The sequence below is a fragment of the Gymnodraco acuticeps genome, unplaced genomic scaffold (genome assembly GCF_902827175.1).
Source record: "Gymnodraco acuticeps unplaced genomic scaffold, fGymAcu1.1, whole genome shotgun sequence".
NCBI classification, from domain to species: domain Eukaryota; kingdom Metazoa; phylum Chordata; class Actinopteri; order Perciformes; family Bathydraconidae; genus Gymnodraco; species Gymnodraco acuticeps.
Window position 1 is genome coordinate 238,555 of NW_022990316.1, and position 10,865 is coordinate 249,419.

A 10,865-nucleotide genomic window follows, 5' to 3' on the forward strand; every position below is an offset into this window, starting at 1 on the left:
CTCTGAGAAAACGGTGAGGCAGTTGTGTCCTTCAGGTATGTCCTTTCCTAACAGAAATAACAAGAAACATATGACATTATTGCAGAGCAAGTGTGTTATTTATGAAAGGTTTGTTTATTTAGCGGCTGTAGAAATAATGTATTTTTTTAATTTTAATGTGTTTTTTTAATTAATCACTTTGTACTACAAAGATAATCAGATTATGAATGAACAGTCTGCAGTTAATCAACATTAAAATATCTTATTAAATAATATTCAACTGCTCGGTTGTCTCACTGCAAGAACCACTTTTACCACGTCTTTTACAGACAATATGTAGAGACAAATGGTAGCAATTCTCACAATGTAAAATAATAATTGCCTTAAATACATTGAAATGTGAAAGCTGATTATAGTTGTTACTTTATCTATTTAAACCAGAACGTTTCTCGATTCTTTGTACAGTATGAAAGGAGTCTTTGTACCTTTGAGTCCATGCTGAAGTTCACTGATGTTAGGAATAGGTCTGTCTCTCGTGGTCAGCATCCTCTGGTCTGTCTGCATCACCTGGAAACTTTAAACAAACAGATGTATATGTAAAGTAACAATGTGTTGGTCACAGACTTTTTTTTACATGCAAATGTCATGTGATAATCTTTTTGTTATCCTTAAAAAAAAGTGCTGGATATCAAAGCCCACACACACGTAAGGGTAAAAGACAAACATCTTCAACAAATGTAATGCAATGAATAAGCTTCATTGTCACAGAAGCACACATAACGTCATATCTAATATTTAAACAAATCATTTCCTTGTCCCTAAAGCATTGACTGAGCTATTTTTCGGCCTCAAATGCAGGCATTAAGTTACATGTTCACGTTCTGCTGCCACAATAAATCGGTTTCTCCAGTGTAATGATAATAAAATGCTAAGTAAGTATTGGTAATAATATTAATAAAAACAACAACGTTTGGGTTCGTTCGTTTAATATGATGAACGTTAACCAGTAAGCTTCAACAATCAACTCCAGCTCGACAAACCATATTGCAATAACTACGTCAACGTTATTTCTGGAACCAAATGGAAATGTGAGATTCATATTTTTCAGATACACAGATCTTATAGTGAGGTTAATCTATGGGTTAATCTCATACCGTACTCTGCTCTTCAACACTAATGTGACGCTAGCTGTCTGCATCGTCGAGCATAGCTATTTTAAATTAACAATAACAATGCATACAGTTACCTAACTAGCAAACTAACTAATGTACAAGCATGACCTTATTTGACCAACCTCACCGAGAAGCCTTATGTTTTACAGTATAATCCTTCTTAATGTTTTACACTTCTCCATTATGTTTTAACTTGTATGCTACGGATAGCATCGTTAGCACAGATTTAGCTTCGTCTCGCTTGTTAGCTGAATAAAAAGACAAGTAAGAAATAAAGTGCTTGAATTTCACTTACCGAATAAACTGCATTCATAGACGGTCTGTTTGAACCGCAGAGCCATAAGACAAGTGCGATATTTCAATGAAGAATACTCCACCAGGCATCAACACAACAAACACGTCCGAGTAGTAGCCTAGAGCTAATGAAGCTAACGGGGCTAGCAAAGAGACCACTAGCAGATGACTTCCGTTACATTAGAATGACTTCCGTTACATTAGAATGACTTCCGTTACATTAGAATGACTTCCGTTACAGCAAGAATCCCCTCACACACACATAGGTGAAACACATGCACATTCCCTACTGAGAACCTTTCAGTAAAATGTTTTTCAGTAGTGTGTGTGTGAGGTTAATTTTCAGTAGTGTGTGTGCGAGGTGTTCAGTAATGAATGTGAGAGGATTTCAATAGTGTGTGTATGACGTTAATTTTCAGTAGTGTGTGTGTGTGAGGTGTTCAGTAATGAATGTGAGAGGATTTCAATAGTCTGTGTATGACGTTAATTTTCAGTAGTGTGTGTGTGAGTTGTTCAGTAGTGAATGTGAGAGTATTTCAGTAGTATGTGTGCAAGGCCAGATGTTTTCAGTAGTGTGTGGGTGAGGATTTCAGTAGTATGTGTGCAAGGCCAGATGTTTTCAGTAGTGTGTGTGTGAGGATTTCAGTAGTATGTGTGCAAGGCCAGATGTTTTCAGTAGTGTGTGTGTGAGGTGTTCAGTAGTGAATGTGAGAGGATTTCAGTAGTGTGTGTGCAAGGCCAGATGTTTTCAGTAGTGTGTGTGAGAGTATTTCAGTAGTGTGTGTGCAAGGCCAGATGTTTTCAGTAGTGTGTGTGCGAGGTGAGTTTGAATTTTGGCCTACACGGCCCTTCATACAGATGAGCTCTGCCTCACCTCAGAATGCGTCACCCCACAGAAACTGGCTGGAAAGCGGGCCCTAAGCGCATGCCTGCACCATCTCACTGTATGTCACCAATGTAATGTTTGTAGATCCATTTATTACATTTATCCTCGCCATCCATAGTCTCTAAATAACTTATTTCACGTATATATGATATTTAGGCCCGCTGGTCTCATCATACAACGGCAATGAACAAAGCACCAGGAGAGGCAGCCATAACCTCTGCCGCACTGAAGGGGGCGCACGTGAGCCCACATGTTCTTGTTGCTACTGTTATTCTACGCAGAGACGGTAGACAAACAACAAGCTAGACTTTTGAAACTAGAGGAAGATAAGGAGGACGTTTACAAAAAAGTAATGGAGATTGTTGTCCAGAAGGATAGCATGGACTTCATCTTCAAGTCAAGGTAAGACCACAATTGTAATGAACATGGGATCTTACTAAGAAAGAACAATCCAATATTTAGATTGTGGGTATCCTTTTGTTGAACAGTCTGTTTAAAATGAATTGAAGCATCAGACTAAAAAAGCTTTTGAAAATAATCGAACATTTCGATTAAGGTCAAAATATAATATTTGTAAATCTGACGCTGAAAGAGTCAGTGCCTCACCAGCCATGAACCTCACCGCACGTCACTGCACCAACGGTGTTTCGGGCCGGTTCGGAGCTGGAGCTTGAAAAGTCATGTGAAACCCAGATTTGGCACAAAAAAGGGGGAATACACGTTTCGCAATTATGCCACATCAAGGGGGAACGCTCTTCCCACAACTGTAAAGGAAAGTAAAACTATACTTACCTTCAAAACCTCTCTTAAAGAGCACCTTCGGGGGAGAGCATTGCCAAACTGGCCCCGGTAATGGTACAAATCTCAACCTGTCGTTCAATGGACAGCTTCCCCCCCCATCTATGTATATACTCGCATTTTAGACTCTGTTACTAACTGTATATCTGTAGACTTGGTATGTCTTAAATGTCCCGTTAGGATGTATTAGAACGAAATCTAAAATGACAATTGTAAACAAGCAATCTGTATGTAAAAAAAACCACCTGTATGTAAATTGTAAATAAGCCATCTGTATGTCAAATATGTCTTATATGTCTTAAATGACATGATTAATTGGAAATGGGGGACCCTGATGTAAACAAGACGAAAGTCTTTCTCTGGTCTGCATCCCCTTAACAATTGTATGTTTTGAGCTGTACTGTACTGTACCCAATATACAAACTGTTAATAAACTTTTCAATCAATCAATCAATCAAACCGGGTTTTCCTGTTCACACCGCAGCGGAGCAGCCTCTTAGCTCCGGAATCCGGTTAATTTCGAGCACCAAAAAATTGTCCGGCCAGAGCAAAAGCACCACATACGTCACGCTTACGTCGAGGCGGGGGCAGGGGCGGGATCAACTCCTGAACAACAACAAGAAGCCCGCATTGTATCCAGTTTGTACACAACGATGGAGAAACTTAACAAGCAGCAGTGGTCCACTGAAGAGACCAGCTACCTACTGGGAATCTGGTCTTCCGAAGAAGTACAGAGGAAGCTGGAGCACAATCGGCCATTGTTGTTGTTGTCGGTGTCAGCTGTGAGGGGTTTCCGCGCGGTTTGGCTTTATGAAGCAGGCACGCGAACGGTTACGTCATGACGCAAACGATGACGCAATGACGCAGCACCGAAGAACCGGTTCTGAACCTGAAAAGCTCTAGCACGGAGCTTGAACCGGAGTTGCGTTGGTGTGAATGAGGTATCCTGAAAGGAACTTTGGGATTTCAGCCTTTGCAGACCATTTACATGCACAAAAACCTATAACACACTACAGAAAAGGGAAAACCCCAAAAAGTGCAATAGAACCTTTATTTTTTAGATGTTATTGTGTGTAATCATCCATAACATTACATTGAACTAGCACTGATTAAGCTAAAAGACCTATAACAACAATAATACAATATGTAAACATTATATTATTACATCTATCTTTGCTTTAAATGTATTACTTGTATGCAATTCTTAATGGGGGTGTTTCTTTTCAGTTGTCTTCCTGTCCAGTGAAACCATGCATGTGGTCTATTTTAATAAAATAAAAATAATACTATATATAATAACATTACAATAATACATTAATAATAAGAAGTGTATAAGAAGTATAATAAGTAGATGTATGTGTAAAAACCATAGGTAAAAACACAATTACAGTATGAGGGGCCGTCCAGGCCAAAATACACACTGGTCCTCTCACACACATACATTCTCCTTTTACATACTATATTTACACTCACACATTCTGCTATCATATTATCATATTTCACTTACACATATATACATTTTGCTCTCATATTCAATGGTGTACTTTTACTCTACTACATGTATTTAGTACCTTTAGTTACTTTACAGATGTGGATGAATGATGTGAAATCTAATAAAGTGTTAAATCAGACTTTAGTTCCACCTGGAGTAAATCCACAAGCTACCCTGCAGTATACAAAGTCATTCAAACTAGCTGCACCTTTACCAGCTTTGAGAACACTTTCATGATCAATCATTATAAAACATATCATATATATTATTCTGAAATGGACCAATCTGCACAATGACTACTTTACTGTCGCTACTTTCACTATATTTTGATGAGAATACTTTTATACTTTTACTTGAGGAACATTTTGAATGCAGGACTTTTACTGTAACAGAGTATTCCTACACTCTGGTACTTCTATTTTTACTCAAGTACAAGACCTGAGTACTTCTACTTTTACTCAAGTACAAGACCTGAGTACTTCTACTTTTACTCAAGTACAATATCCGAGTACTTCTACTTTTACTGTCGCTACTTTAACTATATTTTGATGATAATACTTTTGTACTTTTATTTGAGGAACATTTTGATTGCAGGATTGTTCCTACATTCTGGTACTTCTACTTTTACTCAAACCTGAGTATTTCTACTTTTACTCAAGTACAAGATCTATATTTATACCACCTCTGTTTATAGCCTATGAAAAAAAACGAAGGCTAAAGCTAACGTTAGCAGATAGTGACAATGTACGCTCTGCCGCTCCGACAGGGAGCTCTGCTCTGAACACCTGAACGGCCCGTTCTAACAGCTGTTCACCAGCGGTCCAGTCTGTGCCACAGTGACTCCGGACCGCACAGTTACTATTAACGAACGCACCCGTAGGAAATGTAGCTGCTGAAGCTAGACCATCATCGCGGAGCAGCAGAGCCTTATTATACATCCATGAGCAGCAGTGTTGGGCAAGTTACTTCCAAAATGTAATATAATACATATTACTTATTACTCTCTTTTGAAAGTAATAAGTTACATTACAATATTACTGTCTCTGAAATGTAATGAGTTACACTACTTTTAGTTACTTTTTAGTTACTTTAACCCAGTGGCGAGCCGTGACTTTTATACCTAGGCCCTCGGATATTATCCGGCTGAACAAAATGTGCATTAACTAACAGGTTTGTTTTCCACAGACCTTATTTCGAGCTATTTTCCAAAATCCTATGGAGAAATCCCATTGCTTTCTGTCGAGGGAATCCGAGTGAAGCTTACTTCCGGGTTTTAGGACGCGTCACTGCACGCCTTGCATAGACCTCAAAGACCTCACAGCGGGCGGAACTTGTCATAAAGTCCGCGAAAATAAAGCCCGCCCATTTATAGGGAAGATATGATTGGTCAATTGTACTGTCATTTGACATTACTCTCTCATTGAGTTAGCGGGCCCTCTGTGAATGTAGAGAGGGACCAACAAGCTCTCCCGTCTTCACATAACTCGCAGAGACGGCATTTAACCCTTCACATTCTAACAGAAACTGAACAGGCAGATTTGAAGGATTTATTTCTTTGGAAATATTATTTTAAATACAATTAAATCAAGTTATTTTGGTAAAACTAATGAAAAATGTAACAACAAAAAAATATAAAAAATAATATTTAAACAAAAATGTTTTGTTTTTTTAATGTTTTCAAATATTATTTTTTAGAATATCTTAGGCCAGGGGTGCCCAACCAGTCGATCGCGGGGAGATTCCCAGTCGATCGCGAGATGTGTCTAAAAATAGAACAACAATATTCTGTTTTATCGTTAATGTCCTGTAACATAATCTTCCTGTGGCAGAATAATGCACTTGAACGCATCAAAGCTTTGTGATTGGCCGGCGTGACCCCATGTGTCGGGGCGTGGCTGTTGAGCAGTGGGCAGTGCACTAGTTCGCTAACGTTGTCCGTAGGAGTGACAGTCCGCACACACACAAGACCGCAATTATGGCAGAAGCAAAACATATATAATTTTCACTCCGAGTGGGAGGATGATTATTTTTGTATCTATTCCAACTCAAAGTCCATCTGTCTCATCTGCAATGCGAGCGTGGCTTTATCGAAGAAGGGTAATTTAGGAGCGGCATTTCAAAACAGTGCACAAACGCTCCGAGACGGAACTCCCTCCTAATTCTGCCCTACGCACCAAAAGGGGAGGGGCCTGAAAGGACAGCTAAATGCACAGCAGTCCATTTTCACCAGGCCCAACAACAAGAGCAAGGCTGCTGCCATAGCATCTTATCGTGTCAGTCACGTTCTTGCGAAACACATGAAGTCTTTCAAAGATGGCGAAGTTGTGAAAGAAGCATTCCTGGAGGCTGCCGATGCGTAATAAAAATAACAGTAGCATTTCAACAGGTTTTTGATATGATAAAAACTCAAGTTAGATACCGTTATTAATCAGCTGTAAGTTTGAGTTTGTTTGAACTTATTCATTATAATTATTGTACAAAATGGTATAATAATGCAAACTTAAATTGATTATAGTCTATTATCAATTCAGGTTAAGAAACTAGTGTTGCTTGCATCCTATTTTAAAAAGGCATTTATTTTTATAATCTACTAAAATGCAACAAAAAAAGGGTTTGATTCTATTAATTTTGTCTTTTTTATTGCACTGTTGCAGCAGATTCCTGTGTAGCTTCAGATCTGAGTTGTCTTATTAGTAAGCCTAATTTATACTTTTGTAGCAACACTATTTTTATATAATGGCAAAGAAAGGGTTCAGAGTCTTTTCTTTTATCCCTGTGTCATATGTGGCAGCACTGTTCGATGTTTTTTGAAAACATTACCCACTGTAGTATGCGACGTGTGAATAAACTCCAACTCTGTATCAACAACACTGTTGTGTAACTTCAGTTGAATACTTGTATGTGTGTAGATTAGAAAGAGGTAAGATAAAGGATCTGCAGTATTTTATGAAGTATTAATCGTACAAAGGTCAGTTTTATACAAGTAGAAGTGTGTATTTACCTGGTAGTAGGCTGTCAGTAATGGCTACGCCCGTCTATTTGGACTGGTAGATCTCGGCAGACTGGCAACTTTAAAAGTAGCTCTCGGTTCAAAAAAGGTTGGGCACCCCTGTCTTAGGCCCTCACAGAGGGCCTAGAGGGCCCTGACGGCTCGCCACTGCTTTCACCAAAATAACCGCAAAAGAATGGCTAGGTATTTGAAATGCTAAAATGTAGTTTAGTGCAGCTCATTATACATCCAGTGAACGGCGATGTGGTATAGCATAACAACTGTGAGGCCATTAAGGCTACTAACAACTTGTATAACACGGCTTAGTTGAATACTGGATTCTGATTGTAAATTCTTAACATGTGACACGTTGTTAATACAGTACAGACCACTGTCAAGGACTATAATGAAGGTTGCTAAGGAGGATCAAGAAAGAGAAAGGAAAATAGGTTAAAAGACGGAGCGCTGGACGTCAGATAAATCACCAGAAGAAGGCAGACAGGAAGTAAACAATAACAGGGCACGGAATGGGCTGTGCAGGCCCGGTTCCAGAACAAAATGACTCAGGGTGCCTCTGAGATTACAGGGGGCACAGCAGTAGTAGGTTTGCATGAGCAATAGTGGCCGGCAACAGCAATGAAAAATAGCATTGATGGTCCCCAATGAACAGATTATGGCATTTGTTATGTTTTGAAACCAAGCAAGTGAGAACATTTCAAGTGAGTTAAAAGTGCAATCCTGAAATATTTCATATAGTCCAAAGTGGACTATGGCAAAGAAAAGCACAAAAGCTTCAAAACTGTACTGATAAAACAACTGAGAACATATTGTAAATCAAGGCAAATATTATTTAAACCAGCTCATGGTTTGAAATGGCAAACATTGAAAAGCAAAAGTATTATTAAAACCATGTACTAAATCATCACTTTGGTCCCATCATATACTCTGGGAAGAGAATATTTACTGTGCTTGAAAACTGGTATCACATCATCATGTGAGGTTGACTTTGTGACCTGGAGAACATTTCAGCTGCAACATTAGCTTGTTGATAAGCTTGGGATATGAGATAGTTTTGTAGCCATTCGTGGTGAAGGCATCTGTGCTATTGTATGCATTATTTTTGACCCAACATTTCTACAGGCATGGCAGAATATGGCACTATTTTCACATGAATATTCTAGCCATTGTCTATTTGTATACCACGAGCTGCAAAATGACCGCCTAACCCCACTGTACAGGCGGGTACTTGTTTAGATATACCTGGGCAGGCTCTGTTTTGCCGTGGTATCCTGGCACCTGCGGGCCGCAGAGGGGCTGCGTAGCTGCTCCGGGGTTGAGGGCGGCGAGTCAGGCTAGTGTCCACAACGGAGGGTAACGTGATGTCCCCATCTGACCTGTTGCTACTGTCTGCAGTAGATGCAGTGTTGCTGGCGTTTAGTGATGGTTGCTTTAACCATTTTCGTATAAATGATTATCCACAGATGTGTGTCACTGCTGTGGAAGCACTTTGGAAATGATGCACGCGCAGCGGAGCAGGTCACGCGCACCTGACATAATTTGTTGTTCTCTTTTTTTAATAGAGGGTGCATAACATTCAACTGCCCCGAAGATCCTGACGCGAAGCCTGAAGGGTAAACACACCAGGTTTACTAATCTACCCGCACAATTTGTCTGGTGTCGGAATGTCTCGCGATGTTAGTACATTCTTAAAAAACAAATCACCATTTAATTTCGGGTTAAAATGTGTTGTAACTGCGTTACTGAGCATTGTAACGGGTAATATATTACCCACATTTCATTAGTAATGCGTTACATTACTTCGTTACAGCAAAAAGTAATATATTACTGTAACTCCGTTACTTTTGTAACGCGTTACACACAACACTGATGAGCAGAGCCGACAGGCAGGAAGACTCGATCACACAGCTCGCGCTTCATTATAATATATAAAAAAAGAACACCATGCGTGTCATGATGGCACATAACAGCTCGCGGCCGCAGATTACTCCGGGTCCCAGACCCCCCCCCCATACCCCAAAAATATTTTTATTGCAGATCTACATGAATCACACAAACAACCTATTTTGGATTCAAAACAGCGAATTTCGCCGAAAGGTGACAAGTTTGCATCCCTGATATATGTATTCAAGAGAAGAATGCATGTATGTGTGAGAGAAAGTATAGTGGAAACAGAAGGAGTACAGATGTAGCACTCCAGATAGGACTCCACCCAGCGGATTCCAACCAAAATCCCAGTGTTTACCAGTGGCTGGGAGATTAAAGCCCTCCCACTATTTCCTGAGAGGGCGTTGCCAAATGTCCCCATTTGTTCAATTACAGGATTTAACCATGGATATAAAAGAAAGTAAAGCCTGACTCCTACTGGCGGCTGGTTAAATGACTCCTCGTCCCTGAGTACACTCACCATCTTTCAGCAGGAAAGGAAAGAGGGAATCAATGGAGCTGTCAGGGAGGACACAGGGGAATCCAGACGATGGTTTAACCGTTTATGGGATGCAGAACTTGGAGCAGGAGGCTCGACCAAAGAAGGCTCCCCGTCAGACAACATTTCTAACACAGGCACAGCATTTTCTGTTTTTGCAGTCGGATCCTTGTCCGGCGACAACCGCTGTCTTTTCGCACTATTAAGCCACGCTTCTGCCGCCGGCATCTCATGACGCATCTAGGTACGCTGGGCATATTTGTTGTCATGCGCCAAGGTGCCGGTACTCAGTAAGAAGTGCCGGTACCACATGGGTAAAAATCAGAAGTGCCGGTACTGCGTACCGGTGAGTACCGGCCCAATTCAAGCACTGCATACACACACCAACACACATAGATAGGAAGAGAGACCCATTCACGCTTTACCTGGCAGAGTTTGCACCCGCTAATTTACATTTTGGAAGGAGCTCCACAAATAACATTTTTATGGCTGTAGTAGTATTAGGCTTTGCCTGTTTCTCCTGTTTGTACAGCATCTAAGCAAGTCATTTTTCCTTGCCATGACGTTTAAAAAGGACTACATGTGAAGATGTAAAAGCTTATTTTGTTCAAACTTAAGTCGCCAATCAAAACACTTTAAAAAGTAAGTGTGATTTTTACTCAGATTTCGGGATGGACTGACTTGGTGTGCTGGAGAAAATCCAAGCTCACCCGGAGAGTTTTTGCCCCCTTCTATGCTGGTCTCCTACAACCCTCACAGCTGACCTGCTTGACAGCCTCTTCACCATCCGCCTATCTACAGTTGGCAGCAAT